The sequence below is a fragment of the Sphaerodactylus townsendi genome, linkage group LG07 (assembly GCF_021028975.2).
Source record: "Sphaerodactylus townsendi isolate TG3544 linkage group LG07, MPM_Stown_v2.3, whole genome shotgun sequence".
Taxonomy (NCBI): Eukaryota; Metazoa; Chordata; class Lepidosauria; order Squamata; family Sphaerodactylidae; genus Sphaerodactylus; species Sphaerodactylus townsendi.
In genome coordinates, this window is record NC_059431.1 from 98516994 (window position 1) to 98535569 (window position 18576).

General features: G+C 46.1%; 1 protein-coding gene across 1 annotated transcript in view; it reads left to right on the plus strand.

Annotated features, from left to right (window-relative positions):
* The first annotated feature begins 5236 nt into the window (after positions 1–5236).
* Positions 5237–18576, plus strand: part of PRAG1 (PEAK1 related, kinase-activating pseudokinase 1) — a 68928-nt gene continuing 55588 nt past the window's right edge. The window contains exon 1 of the mRNA XM_048504185.1: positions 5237–5475. The gene's annotated coding sequence lies outside the window, so the exon portion shown is untranslated. The remainder of the gene's footprint in view (positions 5476–18576) is intronic.

Here is an 18576-nt window from a genome sequence, read left to right on the forward strand (position 1 = left end):
CTGTCCGCCTGCAGTCAAACCTGCTGTAGTTAGTATAAAATTGATTTTTAAAAAATTATTTATTTAACTTAATTTTATCCCACCTTTCTTACCACTGAGAAACCAAAGCAACTTATATAATTCTCTTCTCCTCCATTTTTAAAAATTTACAACTGTCCTGTAAGGTTAGTTAGGCCGAGCCTGCATGAGTAAGCCAAGGTCAGCAAGCAGGCTTCCATGGCAGAGTGGGGATTTGAACCTGAGTCTCCCAGATCCTAATCCCACACTCTGCCCCAGTGACCCTCAATCTTTTTGACCTGCACCTTTCAAATTCTGACAGTGTGCTGAATGCAAACACAAAATGGTAGCCACAGCATGACTTCAGTCACAACAGTGAAGATCCTTGTGCTGTGGTGGCAGCTGCTGCCAAAGCAGTGTGTGTGTGTTTTTTAATCCACACAGCCAATCAAATCTCCAACAGTCAACCAGAATCCCTGAGGAGCAAAACCTGGTCTTACCCATTTTCTAAAACCTCATGGGAAGGTGTCATCCCATGGGAAGGTGTCATCAGGCATCATAGTGCCCTGGACACCGTTTCTAGGATCTCTGCTCTAGCCAGCACACCACACTGGCTGTTATGACAGCATAAATAAATGTGACATTCAGAGAACAGGCAAGAGTCTTCACTAGTGTGCTGGAGGGATATTGCCCAGGTTGCTGGGCAACTAGTGTGCTGGAGTGGGCTGGAGGGATATTCACTAGTGTGCTGGAGGGATATTGCCCAGGTTGAGATGCTGGGTGTGTGGCTGTGAGTGATAAGTATAAAAGAAAGTCCTTATTTTCATCCAGAGAGGACTGGAGAGCATATGAAACAAATGAAAATCCCCCCCCTCCCCACATAAAGAACTTGCCTTTAGTAGGGACATTTCCATTTCTGTAGTTTTATGCTACAAACGGAGAGCTGCCATTTCTATGCAGCACCTTAGCCTAAATCAGTGATGGGGAATCTTGGTGTATCAAAAATCCAGAAAATGCCTAAATTGATTCTGTTGGCACATCACCGCCCCCGCCCCCCCAAAAAAGAGAAACTGTTCTTTACATATCCATATCCATATCATCTCATCAATCTCAATTCTGAAGATGACAGATCACGGATAACGAGAATCCGTTTTAAGCTCTGGGTGGTACAGGGCCGCATATTTCTTGTATTTTTGTTCCTTCGGTTTCTTTGGTAACTCAAACAAGTTGTTGTCGGGTGTTGATGAACGCTGGTGGGTCACCCAAAACATGGCGGGTCACCTTTGACATGCGTGTCATAAGTATGAGACAAGGTGGTGTAAGTGATTAAAAGCAGTGGATTCTAATCTGAAGAACCAGGATTGATTCCCCTCTCCTCCACATGAATGGTGGCCTCTAATCCGGGGAGCCAGGCTTCTTTTCCTAGCTCCTCTGTACTCTGGATTTCTGCAATAAATTTCTGGCAGTCTCCATCTAGCTCTTGGCAACCCTAAAAATGACTGTCTTTCTCCTCAGGTCGCATTCTGTGGCATGACGTTTTGTAACACTTGTATGTGGGGTTTATAAAACCAGAGATGACTTGCACTTTTTTTTTAACAGTTCACTTGAGCTGACCTTTTCATTAGATTTGCAGAAACTTGAGCTGGTCTTGAGCTTGACTGAACAGATATCCAGATTCTCCACTCCCTTTTCCAAGCTACTTTCCTTTTTTTTTCTTCCAGTGCACAGATGGTGAATCAGGACCCAGACATCTGTCAGACCGTGCCAAGGGCCAGTCCGACTTGTATGCAGATTGACTGGGGGGAAAAGATGGCGTGAGTCAGAGCACAAGACTGGCAAAGCCCGTCGTGATGTCATCAAATTCATGGCACCAGCTGTGTGAAAAAGATAAGGGCCAGTCCCCCAGTGTGTCATCCAGGAAGCAAACAAAATAACCCGATCTCCCTTAAAATTCTGATTGAGCCAATCAGTTCAGCAGTTGGTTCACGCAGACCAATAACTTCTCGTGTGAGCACTGCAAGAGAACTCATCTGATGTTCATCAGATACTGATTTTCATTGTTTTGATATAGATCCCTTAAACAGGCCCTTTTCCTCTCATACAGGCTCAGTTCTGAAGGTGTCTTTTTTTAAATGATGGGGTGGGTTCCTCAGCAGGCAGGGGAAGGGTTAAGCAGCCCTCCTGCCTGCCCATGGGCTCCAGTTCATGTTGGCCCAGCACTACATTAGCATGATGAGGAAAACTCATTTTTGGGGACATCAGTGTTTTCTTCCTGGAGTCTAATTTGGCCCTGAGATACAGTATAGACATGGGAGAAGAGCTGGAGATTTTAGCAAGGAGGAGAAGGAGGTAGCAGTGGTGGTGATGGTGGGTTTTCTGTACCTTTCAAGGGGTCTCAAAGCGGCTTACAATCGCCTTCCCTTCCTCACAACAGACACCTTGTGAGGTAGATGGGGCTGAGGAAGTTCTGAGAGAACTGTGACTGGCCCAAGGTCACTCAGCAGGCTTCATGTGAAGGAGCGGAGAATTTGGCCCAGTTCACCAGATAAGAATCCACAGCTCATGTGGAGGAATTGAGATCAAACCCAGTTCTCCAGTTTAGAGTCCATTGCTTTTCACCACTGTGCCACGCTGGCTCCCTTTTCTTGAACCAGTGGCCCAGGTACAGTGGCCTAGTGGTCATGGTAGAAAAAACTGAAAAATGTGTTAAGGGGAAGTTGGAGGCACAAGTTTACATGCCAAATTAGGAAATAGGCTTCTAGAGGGAACAGGAGTGAAAGTATAACAGTGATACTAGTGGCTTGGGAAACATATATGGCTCTTCGGCATGCCACCAGACCAGAGGCTGAGAACAATCTCTCCTTTGCCATCCAGAAGGATCCAGGTTCAATCCCTTACCTCTCCAAAGGAACAGGGGATATGAAAGACCTCTGCTCATGACCTGGAGAGATGCTGCCAGTCTGAGCAGGCAATACCAACTCTAATTAACCAACAATCCGATTCATTATAAAACAGCATAATGTGTGTGTTCACCTATGGCTTTCTGCAGCATTATTCCCCAATGTTGCACCTTCCCCATTTTCCAGAAAAGTGAGTAATGCCTGTGTCTGGAGGGGACTGAGGTGGCAGATGGTTGCCTCCTTGAACCACTGTTGAAGGAACACCTCCCTGAGGTTCCAGGGATGGAAGCAAATATGACTCTTCTGGAGAATGGTCGTTGCACACGTAGCTCTCTGTGAGCCACCGAGTGAGTATCGCTGATCTACATTCTACCCTGGCAGGCCAGGGGTGGTAAAAACAATGGGTGCCTTGAACAGAAAACGGGGGTGAACAAAAGAACCAATGGAACAGCGTACCTATCTGGCGTGAAGTTTCCTATTCTGGTTATCTGTGCTTCCAAGCATACCGGTAGATGAGGCAAACACAGGGGTAGGGGTGGGAATTGGGAATTTTGTTCTTAATGTAGATACAGAAGCAACTTTTGCTTGCTACAAACATCCAGGTATGTGGCGGCAATTACTAGAAATCATAGGTGCATAACAGGAAGAAACTGGAGGCAGGAGACTATAAAGGTAATTTAGGAGCTGATATGAGGATGGGCCTCAAGAGGTAAAAGGAGCAGCAGTGGCATAGGAGGTTAAGAGCTTGTGTATCTAATCTGGAGGAACCGGGTTTGATTCCCAGCTCTGCCGCCTGAGCTGTGGAGGCTTATCTGGGGAATTCAGATTAGCCTGTGCACTCCCACACACGCCAGCCAGCTGCAGGTGACCTTGGGGCTAGATGTCCTGCAACAGCTTCCTCAGACTCTCTCAATGCCCCACCTACCTCACAGGGTGTTTGTTGTGAGGGGGGAAGGGCAAGGAGATTGTCAGCCCCTTTGAGTCTCCTGCAGGAGAGAAAGGGGGGATATAAATCCAATCTCTTCTTCTTCTTCTAAAACAAGAAGGTTGCAAAAATGAGAATTTATTATTATTGTTGTTGTTGTTAATAATAATAATGGTTCAAGGTGGCATCTATAATAGGGTGGGTTTTTTAAATTTAGCTAAAACCAGAGGAAAGCTACCAACCCCAAATCTCTTAGCTCCTAGCTAAAGATTGGAATCATTCTTGTACAACATAAGACCTGATGGCCACTTTGAATCTCCCTAAGACAGCATGGTGTAGTGGTTAAGAGCAGCGGACTCTGATCTGGATAACTGGGTTCGATTCCCCGCTCTTCTATGTGAAGCCTGCTGGGTGACCTTGGGACACTCACAGTTCTCTCAGAGAACTACCTCACAAGGTGTCTGGTGTGGGCAAGGAAAAGGAAGGCGTTGCAAGCTGCGTTGAGATTCCTTGTGGTAGGCAGTCCAAACTCTTCTCTTCTTGTGTGTGCCTGAGGCTGCCATCTCAGGACTGGGAAATTCCTGGAGATTGGGGCATGAAGCTTGGAGAGGGTGTGGTTTAGGGAGGAAATTACCTCATCTGGGTAGAACGCCATAGAGTCCAGCCATTTTCTCCAGGGGAATTGATCTCGGTGGTCTGGGGATCTGTTTTAATTCCATGTGATCTCCAGGTCCCACCTGAAGGCAGGCATCGCTACCACCCACCTACCAGTTCTTTGCCGTTGCTTCCTACCTCTTTAGGGGAACAATTAACGTCTGAATCATTTACATTTTCATTGCCCCTCCTCTCTGGATTTGGGGGGGGGGTTTGTCAGGGTGCCAGCCATATTTCTTAGCCCACCTGTGTAAATTGCTGGATGAATGAAAGCCCGGTGTCCTGTTGCTGTGGACAAAACAAAGGCAGAGAATGGAGGGAGAAAAGGAGGCAAATTGACAGATGGGGGGGGGGGTAGCACCCATGGGTGCAGGGAAGGGAGTAAGGAGGAGGGTGAAGAAAGGGGTGCAGTCATCTTCGTGTGGGGTGCAGATGAAAGAGGGAGGGGAGAGCAGATAGCTGGGGCTGGGTGGGGGAGATCGACAGAAAGCCAGGACGAACTGCCAGCTCGGAGTCTCCAAGAGCAAAAGGTGTTTCCAAACGCTGCCTTCAAACGGTAGTCAGAACAGCCCTGCAGTGGGTCAGGGAAGGCGAGATCTGGCTGGGCTGGTGCACGCCACGGCAAACAAGCCCCCTTTTTCCTGTGCAACCCGGGCTGCCCGCCCCAGCTCCGGCCTGGGGGGGAGGACTGTTTGGCAGGGGGCGCTGGACGGAGGGGGCAGGGCTGGCGGAGGAGGGTCAACTTTGCAGAGGAGGCGGAGCTGGCGGCGCCTGCAGCCGGGCATGCCTGCCTCAGACACAGACCCACACACACACACACACACACACACATTGCATGCAGGCGCACCGCGCTGCGGGAGCTGGGCCGGGCTCCTAGTCGCCTGCTCGGTTGCTGCTGGTCCTTAGCCGGGAGGGACAGGCAGCGGCTCCCTTTGCACGCCCGGGGGGCTCTCGGTGCAGGGAGCTGCAGCAGCAGCAGCAGGCGAAGCAGCCTGGGAGGTGAGTTTCCTGTCTGGCCTTCCTTGCTGCCATTCATCGCTCTCGGGCAGCCGGCAGCCACGCCGGGGATCCGGCTGCGGAGAGCCCCTGTGATGCCTTTGCAAGAGTGGGGGCGCAGGGGTCGGGGGGGGGGGGGGGGAACGCTGCTTCCCCAAAATGACGCTCGCCAAGCAGCCGGAGGCGCTCATTCATTCATTCGGCCCCCGCTGCCGGGGCTGTCCGGCGGGGCTTCCTTCCCGAAACCCGCAAATCGGAAGCCAGAAACTTTCTGCAGCCGAGCTGGAAAGCAAAGAAGGGAGATCTGGCCGGGCAGCGGTCTCGGCGGGGGTACCAGAAACCCCCGAGCGCTGGTCCCCCCCCCCCGTCCCAAAGTTTCCTCGCCAAGTAAATCCCTTTGAAAGATTCTCCTTATAAACAGGGATGCCAGGTTTGCCCTGGCTTGGGTGCCCATGCATGTGTGTATGCGCGCGGGCGCACACGTGTTGGGTTTAGGAGTTGCTGGATCCCACGCTTTTGTTGCGCTTTCTTTTGCGCGACTGTTTCAAAGGAGCACATGAAGTGGTTTTTTTGGGGGGGATGGGCTGCCCCTTGAACCGGATCGCGGCGCAGTTGCGCTTTATGGCACGTGTGCCCCCCCCCCTTCCCCCGGCCGCAGCAGATGGTCCCGGCAGAAGGAAGTCCCAGGCCGTTCCTAGCGAGGTTAATCGCAGCGCAGGAACCCGAACACGGATCCTGCGGGTGCGTGGGAACGCGTTACTTGGACCAGAGCAGGGCGAGCCTTGTCCCATGGCTGCTTCAGACCAGCCCTGGCTCCTTTCTGCGCTGGGCAAGCTGTCTTTTAAAAACCAGATATTTCCATAAGCTGTGTTGAAAAAAGGGGAAGGTAATTTGACTGAAAAGCTGTGAAACTCCATAGTGTAATTGGATACTGTGAAATTCATGTTTCTTTAAACTGGGCACAGTTTCAAAGCCAGCTGCTTGTGCTTCAGCTGCAGTTTGTGCCGTGGTTATTGTTTCTGTCTCGTGTTGCTTTAGTCAATTTCAAGTAGCCAGTTGCTTTTAAAACTTCTGCCTTACTGAGATACCTGTTTAACATTGAACTCTGATCTGTCTGTTCTCTGGCAATGGTTATTTCCTTGGAAATCTGACTGTGTTGAAGTGTGATTTCTGTGCCAGGTAAGTGTGCATAGGATTCAAGCCTGTTTTGTCTATTCTGGTCTAATCCGAGCTTGCAAACAGTGCAAAGGCAGGGAAGGTTTACAAAAGGCAACTCTTCATTCTGTTTAAGCCTCCAAGAGTTTATTCTCAAGGGTTTATTTCAGGGGTGTACCACCTATGGGGACATGGGATATCCCATGTCCTATGGCGCGCATAGACCTGGATGCCGGCGCGAGCTCCAGGCAGTAAACCTGGATGCTGCCGCAGGGTTCAGGTGATAGACCTGGGTTCTAGGCAGTAGACCAGGGCACCTGTTGGGGGGGGGGGGATTCAGATTTTGTCTACGGGCTCAATTTTTCCTAGATACGCCTCTGGCTTATTTAGGTGGGCTGGTGAATGCATTGAGAGGGCAAGTAACTTGTCGCCTCATATGTGAAGCTATCCCAAACTGTCAATCTGTTCCTTGCCTTCAAAAGAGATTGTCTGCAATGCTTCCCATGTACCCAAGCTAAATACAGCCTCATAAATGTGGATTTTTATGGGTAAAACCTGAATTTCATTAGGGTATAGATTGCCGACTGATGGGAGAAAAAAAATGTTGTGCCTCTTTAACATTTTAAATGGGATGTTATCCAACAGGTAATGCCATTGACCTCAATGCAATGAAAACTTTCCTCTGACCATTTCCACACTTTAGAAGAAAAAGAGTTTGGACTTTATACCCTGCTCTTCTCAACCTTAAGGAGTCTCAAAGCAACTTACAAACTCCTTCCCTTCTTCTCCCTTCAGCAGACACCTTGTGAGGTAGGTGGGGCTGAGAGTTCAGAGAGAACTATGACTGGCCCAAGGTCACCCAGCAGCAATACAGGACTGGGGAAACAAATGTGGTACACCAGATAAGAATCCAGATGCATAGCAGCAATGGGGACATCCAGGGCGGCTTGTCTCGGGCGCCACCATTGCCGTCACGGGGTGGGGTGGCGTGTATCGGGGCAGCTCATGTCCCGGGCGCAGCTCCCCCTCCGTTTGTCACTGTAAGAGTCCGCCGCTCACGTGGAGGAGTGGGGAATCAAGCCCAGTTCTCCAGATTAGAGTCCATTATTCTCTTAACCACTAGACCAGGGGTAGGGAACCTTTAATACTCAAAGAGCCATTTGGACCCGTTTTCCATGGGAAAAGAAAACACTTGGAGCCACAAATAATTTTTGACATTTAAAATAAAGATATATATTGGGCTTTTTTATCTTTTACTCCACTCATTCTGAGAAGCGCATGGATGCACCCGCCCTGCTGCCTGCAGGGCGGGCAAGGATGGGGCCAGCGGCTCGGCCTCACCGGCCGCCAGGAAAGCAAGAGGGGAAGCCCGCGGGCAAGAGGGGAAGCCCGCGGGCAAGAGGGGAAGCCCGCGGGCAAGAGGGGAAGCCCGCGGTGCGGCCCAGCTGGCTGCGGGCAATTGGTGCGCCCGCCCTGCTGCCTGCAGGCGGGCAAGGATGAAGCCGGTGGCACGGCTCGTGGAGCCGCAGTGCAAGGGCAGAAGAGCCGCATGCGGCTCTCGAGCCGCAGGTTCCCTACCCCTGCACTAGACCACTGGCTGTCAGACTGTATTAAGATTGCATTAAGGAGACTTGACATTTTCCTCCAGGCCGGTTGGCAACTTAAACTAGTGTCTGAACAATAGCCTTGCAGTCCCATTTTTGTGGGCTGCCATGGATTACAAAAATACAAGGCTTTCAAGTACTTGCTAGACCACAGTGCATGGCTGATGTTTGCTGTTTTTGAGTGAGGGGTGGGGGTGGTTTCACATTGTTGTTCTAGTCTGTGTCACACCCTCATCTTTGGAATTGGTACAGTGATTCCAGCGGATTTATTTCCTGTTGCAGTGGAAGTTCTGTATGGTGTCTGCGTGATTCATAGCGGATGAAATGATCCAGCCAAAATTGAGTTCAGCTTCCATTTCGCTGGGAGATCTAAGTGGGCACTTAAAGCTCTTTGTGCTGAAATCCGTGAGAGTTAACAGTGCTTGGACTGGGCTGGGTCATGCCCTGGGTGTTTAATATTCAAGCGTTTGTTGGATAACTGAGTTGTGTTTTTATTCCGATATTTACAGTACCATCCGAATCAGAATTGCACCCTTTTAGGTCTTTTGAAGTTCATAAGCTTAGAAGGGTATAACTCTGTTCAGGATGGCATTGTCAGCTTACTGCACTGTAATGTTCCCACCCCAAGAAAGCTAGTCCTCACAATGTCGCACTGATTTTATGCAGTCTGGCATGCCCTGTTGAATTCAGCGGGTCTTCAGTGTGTCTAATTAGAGCCTTTATTTTATTTGCAATAGTAATTAACAGTTAAAATGCCATTGAAAATATCTGTGGGGTCAGTAAAGGTAAATAAACTACTTACCGGTATAACGTAGTATCCAGTCTTAATGTTGATGCCACACATTAATGCTTAATGTTGACGCCACACATGAAAATACAGCCTGCTGACTAATTTTTGCTTTAAATGGTTAGAGATTTCATGGCAAACATTGTCTCAGTTGATAAAGTCTTACAATGCATATTGCAGTAGAGACATACGATCTCCCTCCATTCTTGGACTCAATCCTCTGGGAACCTGTCCGACTCCAATTCCACTCAGCGCAAGAGCATGTGTGCGCACGCTCATTCACACCTCCCTTGTACAAGATAATTTCCCAGGGGATTCTGCATCTAGTGATACCGATGAATTGGTTCCTTTACGAAGTCTCTTTTTCAGTTAAAAAAAATCAGAGTGATTGGTTATAGGTGCAAAAGATGGTCCAGTGGATGCTTAAAACTTCCAAATGTCTCAGGATTCTGTTTACTACGAGATGTGATTTACACGTTAGGTATGAATTTCATTACGTTAGCCCCTCTGAAATAGCTATAGCGGCCCGATTAAAATTCAACTTGGACATAAAAAGGAGCATTAATGCTTGCCAGTCTCAGTGAGCAATCAGTAGCTGAATTTGTTAGTATAGAAAATGAGTCATTCCTGTATGACTTCTGCATGGTTCATAGTGGATGAAATGAAGAACAATCAGAAAAGATTCTGTAAGAGTACAATATTTGGGATATGCAGGTAAAAGTGGAGAGCCAGCTTGCTGTAGTGGGTAAGCTGTTGGACCAAGATCTGGGAAACCCAGGTTTGAATCCCCACTCTGCAATTATGGTCTATTATGCGTATGCATGGAATGCTTTCCTCTGGGCACTTTGTTCCATAGTGGGGTCTCCTTGTATTTCTCTGTTTACATGCATGGAGGTGCCCTACTGCTCCCAGTCATTGCAAGATTGCAGGCTTTATTTTTAAAGTTTTTAAAGATGTTTATTATAAATCATTATTTCTGTGTTATAATGATATTTCTGTTATATTGATATTTTTGTGCTTTTCGCAAAAGCCGGCCATAGATCCCTTGGAAACCCCTGTGAGGAGTGGCAGGGGAGACCGGAAGGAGCAGAACCCAGAAGCAAGGGAAAACATCTGGGTTTCCCCACTCTCACTAACCATGGGGCTTCTGGGATCTGCAGCGCTGTAACACAGAGTGTTTCTGCAAGGAAATCTGCCCCAAAGGAAACATTTCCTCACTGCGGAGCAGATCAGCAGTACATAATCAGCTGTTAAAACTTGCTGGGTGACACATGCAGAGTCTCCACCCTGGCCAATATTTGGATGTAATACTTCCAAAGAATACCAGGGTGATGCAGAAGCAGATAATGGCAAACTATTTCTGAATGTTTCATGCCTTGAAAACCCTATGGGGTCACCATAAGTTTAGCTATGACTTCACAGCAAAAAAGAAAAAAAAGAGGTTAAAAGTGATAAAATCTTAATTGATGTATAGATGGTTGTAGTGTTGATGGTTGTAGTGTTCAGACAGTGGAATCCTTTATTTACAGATGCTGTATATCCCTCACGGCCAGATCCAGAAACAGATAACAGGGAATGAACATTATTTTCATGCGTTGCTGGTGTATACCCGGAGGCAACGGGGAGTGGGATTTAGAATATTATAGAGCCAATGTAGTATAGTGGTTAGTGCTAGCCCGGGAGCTGGGATAAAATCCTCACTCACTTGTGCACATCACTGGGTGACCTTGGGTCAGTCAGTCGATCTAAGATCCCTTACAGGGTTGTTGTGAAGATAATGTAGGAAGGCAGAACTTCTTCCTTCCCAGACGAAGGATGGGGCAAAAATGTGGGCTAGTCAAATAAGGTGGAACTGTATCAAAACTGCAATTTTTTAAATGTGTCTTTGATAATTGAATAGTTCCCACTCTCTGTAAGGAAACAGAAAAGATGTATGTTGTGTCTTTATCTTCCTTTCCTTCTAGATACATTAAAATAGTTGCAAAGGCAGCAGTTGGAAGTAAAAGGCAATATAAAAATATTACAGTGCCATTATAATCCTAAAAATGCGTTTTTGGGCATAAGCCCCATTGCACTAGACACGAGTAGACCAATTTAGGATTGTTTTATGCAACCACTTAAAACAAATAATGTGAGTCAGAAGAGACTCAGATAAGAGCATCCCTGTCCATTTGGTGCTTGCTTAAAATTTTACCTTTTAAGTCTTTTGGCTGGCTGCCCTGACCTAAAGATAGCCCGATCTCACCAAGGTCTTATCGGGAGACCACCAGTGCAGTACAGCATTGCTATGCAGAGGCAGGCAATGGCAAAATTGTCTTGGAACATTCTTGCCTGGCAAACCCTGCAGAGTTGACAGAGATTTGGCAGCACTTCCCACCACCAGAAGGCTGACTGGAATGTAGAGATGACTAGTGGGTAATTAACAGTGGAGTTTCCTGGCCTTAATCCTGCATGAAATAATGGGGAAATAATGGGCTTTAAGTCAGCAGAAATGTTGAGAACCAAAACATACCAGTATAGATTAACACAGGCCTGGTTGGTACTTGCTCGTTCATCATGTGATTTTGCAGTCAAATGAAAACTAGCGTGTGTGAGTAGACAACCTCACCTCTTCAGTGGAATCATTTCACACAGTCATCCCTGAACAATCGAGGAAGTGTGTATGTGTGAAAGGCCTGTAGCTTTACAGAAAGCAGGTCTCAATGGGGGAAAGTATTTGATGACAGCGTAGTACTTTTCCCTACATGCTTCCCAGAAATAGTTTCAGCAATCCTTGCTACAACCCTGTAAGGTAGGCTGGTATTATGTCTCCGTTGTTACAACCTGTGGGATGAGGAAGCTGGAAGAAAGTGCCCTTCCTAAGGCCATCCAGTAAATTAATCACTGAATTGGAATTAGAACTGTGGGATTCCAGGCTAATATGCATAAAACCTTTATTAGGCATAATATCAATAACAACCAGCAATATCCAGACAAGTGTTCCATACATAAAACTGTCACAGGTATTATTCCACAATTCCTAAAAGAAACCTAGCTACAGAAGTTAAAATCACAGAAGAGGAGTTGTTTAGTAGGAATATAACCTTCCCAGCAGTGGAGTATTCCTTAAACTTGACAGGAAGAAGAGCCAAAAGCCTTGTCCTAGCTCCCTCGTATTTAGGACAGTTGTATTTAGAACAGTCCAGGCTAATACTGTTAACTTTTACTCTGAGTTTACTCATTTGTTTTGAGAAATGCCCAGTTCGAATCTCACCTCTCCTTCTTAACTTCATTCCCCCATGTAATGAAAGGCATAATAATATCGATCTGCTTTACAGTTGGTGTGAATACCAAAGAAACATACGTTGGTACTTAGCTAAAGGCGTTTAGGAATGTTGTTGTTCTGAAACTTTTACGACTTACTGTACTTGTAAGTAAAGAATAAGGATTTGTCATATTGTGCTAGGTTGCTATATAGCACCTTGGGTAGCGTTTGTTAAAATGTCAGAAATAAATACCAACAGCAACGGAAGCCCTGTTTTGCAAAGCATAATGTTCTGTCGGCATTTCAGCAATGCAAGCACCCTGATGCAAATGTCACAGAGTAAACAGGTGCAGGATGTAGGAATAGAATTTACAACGTAGAGAAGTTCCCTTTCATTTTATATTGTTAAAGGAACTGAAACTTTATGGAGTTTCCCTTGACTTTAGTTAGGTCTAAAGCAAGGCTTAGGTTTCTGCTGTGCAGAAAGTTCCCATCACTGTTCATATTAAAAGTGCTTTAAGCCAATCTTCATTCAGGTTCCTTGGTCTATGAACCTGGAAATGATACATGGCATGTTTGACTTATTGCTGGTAAACATTACTCCCTAACTTTATAAATCAGATGTGCTTTAACCTGTTTGGACTGGTCATCGTTGTGATGTACAGTGGTTAGCTCTAGGTCAGTGGTGGCGAACCTGTGGCACGTGTGCCAGAGGGGGCACTCAGAGCCCTCTCTGTGGGCACACACGCGCAGAGTTCGTCAAGTGCGGGGTGGAAAATGGCCCCCCCACATCTAGGCTGGCCTGGGCCGCTGGACACAACATGTAAGTAACTCTGTTAAGTGCTGTTAAACCCCACTGATTTTCATGGGAAGAACTAAAGCATGATCCTTTACCTGAGAGTAAGCTTGGTTCCTGGCAATGGGGCTTACTTCTGAGTAAACCTAGGGTCGTGATTCACCCATTTGAAGCGTTGCACGGTTGCTTCAAAGCAAAGCCACTGGCTACCACCAAGCTTACTCCCAAGTAACGCCAACTTGGAGCCAACCGTTTTTTCTAAACTAAAACCTCAGTATTCAGGTTAAATCAGAGGTGTAGCTGGGCCAGAGTGCGCCCCCCCCCCCCACTTACTTTAGAAACCGAGCAGGCTGGAGAACAGGCCTGTTCCCTTCCAGGTTTCAAAGGCCCTGGTGGGAACTACATTTCCCAGGAGACCCTGGGAAATGTAGTTCCCACCAGGGCCTTTGAAGCCTGTTCTCCAGCCTGCTCAGTTTGTAACGTAAATGTGGGGGGGAAGCCGTGGGGGGAGCGCTGCAGGGGTGCCGCGGGGGAAGGGGGAGGGGTCTGGGAGGAATTTGCCACCACCCACGGCAAGTGGACTCCAAAACCATGCACTCCTCCGGGTGCGGCGCATCACTTCCTGTTCTCTGGTGGCTTCGGCTGGGTTAAATTGTTCACGTGGTTGGCAACTTTGGCGAGTAAAGAAGTGGGTTTTGGGTTGCAGTTTGGGCACTTGGTCTCGAAAAGGTTCGCCGTCACTGCTCTAGGTGATCAAGAGAAGTGGTAGTTCTACCGCCCCCTAACTTCAAAGACATAAAAATGCCTTCTAGATAAGTGTGTTTTTGCTGTGGCTTGTAAGTCAGGTTCTCACCTGGATAGCCCAGGAGGGCCATTTCTTCATATCTTAGCAGCTAGGCAGGATCAACCATGGTTAGTATTTGGGTGAGAGGCCACTAAGGAGTTCTAGGGCTGCTATGCAGAGGCAGGCAATGGCAAACCACCTCTGTACGCCTCTTGCCTTGACCTTCTATAGAGTCACCAAAGGTCAGCTGTGACTTGGCAGCATTTTACACACACGTGAGCCATAGAATGTAGATTTACAGGGGGAATTCCTCAGAAGGGCGTGTTTCTAATGGGATGCTAGGAGAGTCACCTTTTACAGAGAGTGGGTTTATTGTTCAGAATTTGATGTCAAATCCTTGGTTTTTGAGACTCTTTTTCAATATTCCAAAGGTATTCTTGAGATTTCAGATATTTCTTGTTATGTAGTGTAGTGGTTAGAGTGGTTGACTTAGATCTGGGAGATTCAGATGCCCACTATGCTGTCACTAGGTGACCTTGGATAAGATGTTCTCTTCCGGCCTGACCTACCTTACAATGTTGTTGTAAGAGTAAAATATAGGGAGAAAGAGCCATGTATACCACCCTGATGTCTTTGGAAGTCGGGTGAGGTAGTAAGTAAATAGAATCCGTTAGGTGTTTCTGTATTTTGGTGACATGCAAGGTGTTCAGGGTGCGCACAAACATAACCGAAAGTCAGATACCTCTGTGGCCACTTCTCTGGAGAGGTGAGCCCAACTTTCCTCTTCTTTTGCAATACAGTTGACCTAGTGTATGAACTGGCAAACAGAATGTTGATTTAGTTATCAGTTCTCCTCTTATTTATGCTTGCTTTTTTTGTAGCTGTTGAAAGTGCAGCTGGTATGTTCATATATATTTTAATTTACTTTTGCATCTAATGTTTTAAAATTGTACAAGTGGGAAAAAGTCTTAGAGAGAGGTGCCTTTGTGACAGCACAGACACCAGCCGATCAGTGCTATGCACCTGCAGCTTCTGCTACAAACACAGAGTTGGATTCCTTTGAGAAAACTCTGTGTTTAAATCTGTAGTGGTCATATCCTGCTGCTCTGCTTAGCTAAGCATGGAGACTTCCTGCAGAGGAAGAGGCTGTTCCTCAAGAGGAAGGCTTTACAATTAGCAGCACACTATTCAGCCCTCTTAGTATGCTTCCATGACAGCTTTCAAAAATGTGGAATAATGTAGATTCCGGAAGCAGAGTCTTGGGGAAATCTTCAAGACTGTAGCTGGTAGCTCATTATTCTTAAAGCTGTTTACAAAGATAAACCCCAAGCCTCAATTTTTGAGCTGCTAGCAGTTGGAAGTAATTCAAAATATGTAATTATCTATTTGGATCTCTGTTGTTCTTATAGTTTATTTAGTGGCTTTTGTCACTGGTAGGTAGGTAGTTACAGTTTTCCTGCCTCCTTTGCTCTTGTTTTTGCAAGCACCAATAGAAACACAATACATCCCCCCTCCCAGGTAATATTCATATGATTTGTATGATTAGTATTACCCTGAGTAGGCAGTCTCCACTTTAGTTGGGGGAATTAGCTGGAGACAGAATGCGAGAGGTGGTAGCTGGGATCGATAACCTGTGTATACCAGGTTAGTCCTGGGTGAAAACTCTCAAATGAGCCGGCAGTTATACAGTTGAAATGGGTTTTATTAAAAAAAATAAGAATCGTAAAACAAGAACTACATTTCAAGCAAAGGACACACACAAACAGAGCACATAAGAGCTGACTAAGAGAAAAGGGAGGGTGTTGGATAGGGTTTCAGGGATGGGTGATAGTTACCAATATCGAAGGGACATCCAGGGAAAGCAGATCTGAAGAGGAAAACAACCAGCACTTCCAGGAGCAAAAGGAAGAGCCCACATGCAAGTTTGTGGTGTGTGTGTGTGTGTGCGCATGTACAAACAAATCCAGCACACACACATTTTGAGTGCCCAAATGGCCAATATTTATACCCCCAAATGGGTCCTGAGTTAGTATGAGATAAACTGGAAGGAAAGCCGGAGACAAAAGATTAATTACTTTTCTGGGGATCCAACAAAAAGCTAGGAGAGTCATCAGGACCCAAGAGAGTGCCTGGGCTATTCTCTTCGAATACTAATTGGTTGCTGGGATGGGTGCAGATAGGATAATTAATAGTCTGTTTGGAGTGTTAATTGAATCACTTTAGGGTGACCCAGTGGAGATTAGCTAGCCCGATTGTCCAGCCAGGCATACCTTAGGGCCAAGGGAAAAGTTCAGCACCAACCATCTTCCTGCCCAGGCTTGACACACAAGGTGGATCCCAGAACTCCCTGAGAGGCATCCATTTTGTATGGAGCAGTGTCTTGCTCTTATGCTAGTCTTTGGCCGCCATGCCTTCATAGCACCTCTTAGCAGGAGCAGGGGTCCAATTACTTACAGCAGTATGGCTAGTTTTTAAAATGAGGGCAGTTAACATTTTCCCATTATAATCCTTTTGTCTTCTTCGTTTTGATCCAATTATTGGTATGAAAGGAGAATTTTGACCCTGCTGGAAGCAAAAGCGTTCAGCGATCTAAACCAATTAACTGCTGGACCATGAATCAACAGTCTAATTGGGGAGAAAAATAAATGTGAAATAGGCGTTAACGACCAATGTTTTGCCAAGATCTTTGTAAACCGTCATAATTGAGTTAACTGTGGCAATGCAATATCTTCTTTAATTAAAGGGTAGCCTGTTCTGATATTCTGCAGTATCTGGGATATGTCCAGATTATGTTAAATTGGAAAAAATATGCTCAAGAAAAAGGGAGAAATTGTCATACGATTTAATGTGATGAGAAAGCAAGGAGAAATTAAAAATGTGATAGATTGTTCTAACTGTTGCCTCGCAGCAGGATTTGTATAATTGTGTGAACTGATAATTTGTTTTTAGCTTTGGGTTCTGCAGCAAATATATTTCTTATTTATATGGTTTATATCCCACTTTGGAGGCCTCGAGAAGATGTAAATCACCTTTCCTATTTTGCAATGTTGGGAGCGTGTATAGCAGTTGGGATGTGGTCACGGTTAAAATATGTAAGGTTGCAGCTAAATAGAGACAGGGTACGCCATCTTTTTCTGGTCAATGAAAAATGGAGTCTCAACATGCATGCACATTTTATAGAGGTGTATATAGGGCTGACAGATCCCCCTTTGGCCACCAGCTGGGGTAGGGTTGTCACCTCCTGGCTGGGAAGTCCTGGAGATTTTGGGGTGGAGCCTGGGAGGACAGGGACTCCAGTGGGATACAATGTCATAGAGCAGTGGTTCTCAACCTGGGGGTCAGGACCCCTTTGGGGGTCGAACGACCCTTTCACAGGGGTCGCCTAAGACTCTCTGCATCAGTGTTCTCCATCTGTAAAATGGATAAATGTTAGGGTTGGAGGTCAAGACAACATGAGGAACTGTATTAAAGGGTTGAGGCATTAGGAAGGTTGAGAACCACTGTCATAGAGTCAACTTTCTAAAGCATCCATTTTGTCCAAGGGAATTGATTTCTTTAGTCTGGATATGAGCTTTAATTCCAGGAGATTTCTGGATCTCATCTGGAAGATGATAACCCTATGTGTTTAAGATGTGGAGATGAAGTGGTACTTGCAAACAAAGGCCCTTTCCCCACTTACCGTTTGCGGCGCGCTACTCTCAGCGCACGTGATTTCTGCCGCGGGGTCGTGTTCCCCAAGAAACTGTTATTAGAATGGCACAGCGAGATAATTCTAAAGAGTCACAATTGTCCTTATTATAGTGTACTATCTCTTGGCATATTCACGCCGTATTGATTATATTGTTTGCCTGTGGAATGGATTGTTGAATTTTAATTAGTGGATTATTGGATTTAAGCCAGTTTGACATGCTGGTTAAAGTGGACGACGAGCACCAGAGGGTCCCAGGACTGAATCAACATTGTGGCATGAAGTGTACTGGATAACCATGGGATAGAGTTGTATGCTTTTTAGACATTTTGAAGCTACATATTTTATTTTTTTTAGAGGAAAAAATGAAGATTTTGGGGGGGAGGCTAGAAATATATGCAACCCTTACTTTCTTATCAAAATTAAACATTAAAAACATAATCTACAACAGGGGTCCCGAACCTTTTTGAGCCTGTGGACACATTCGGAATTCTGTCACAGCATGATGGGTATCGCAACAAAATGGCTGCCACAGGAGGTGGAGCTAGCAACAAAATGGCTGCTACAGCTTAATGCAGATCCTCGTGCAGTGGTGGCAGCTGCTGTTAAAGCAACATTTTAAAAACCTGCACAGCCAGTCAGAAGCCTTGCTAGGTAAAAGCCTTACCTGGCCTCACCTGCTTCCTAAAAACACTTGGCGGGCACCAGAAAAGGTTGAGGAGTCCTGATCTACAACTTTGTTAGTGTATAAAATTGTGCTTTTTGACATATTTAAGACATTTAAATTTTTGACTTCCCTGAAAATCAGTTCTTTACCCACTGGATCGTAAGATTTTTTTCTGCACAGGATTGCAGTCTGTTTGAACGGAACCAACAATTGGGAGCCAGCTGCTGCACCTTATAGTACCTAAGTAAATATACCTGCAAAGTACAGAGAAAGCACAGTCAAAATATAAATCATACATTTTATAGTAAACACAAATAAGGTTTATTATTTGGACTTAGATGGTCTTCATATAGCCAGTGTATTGAGGACTATGTTTAAC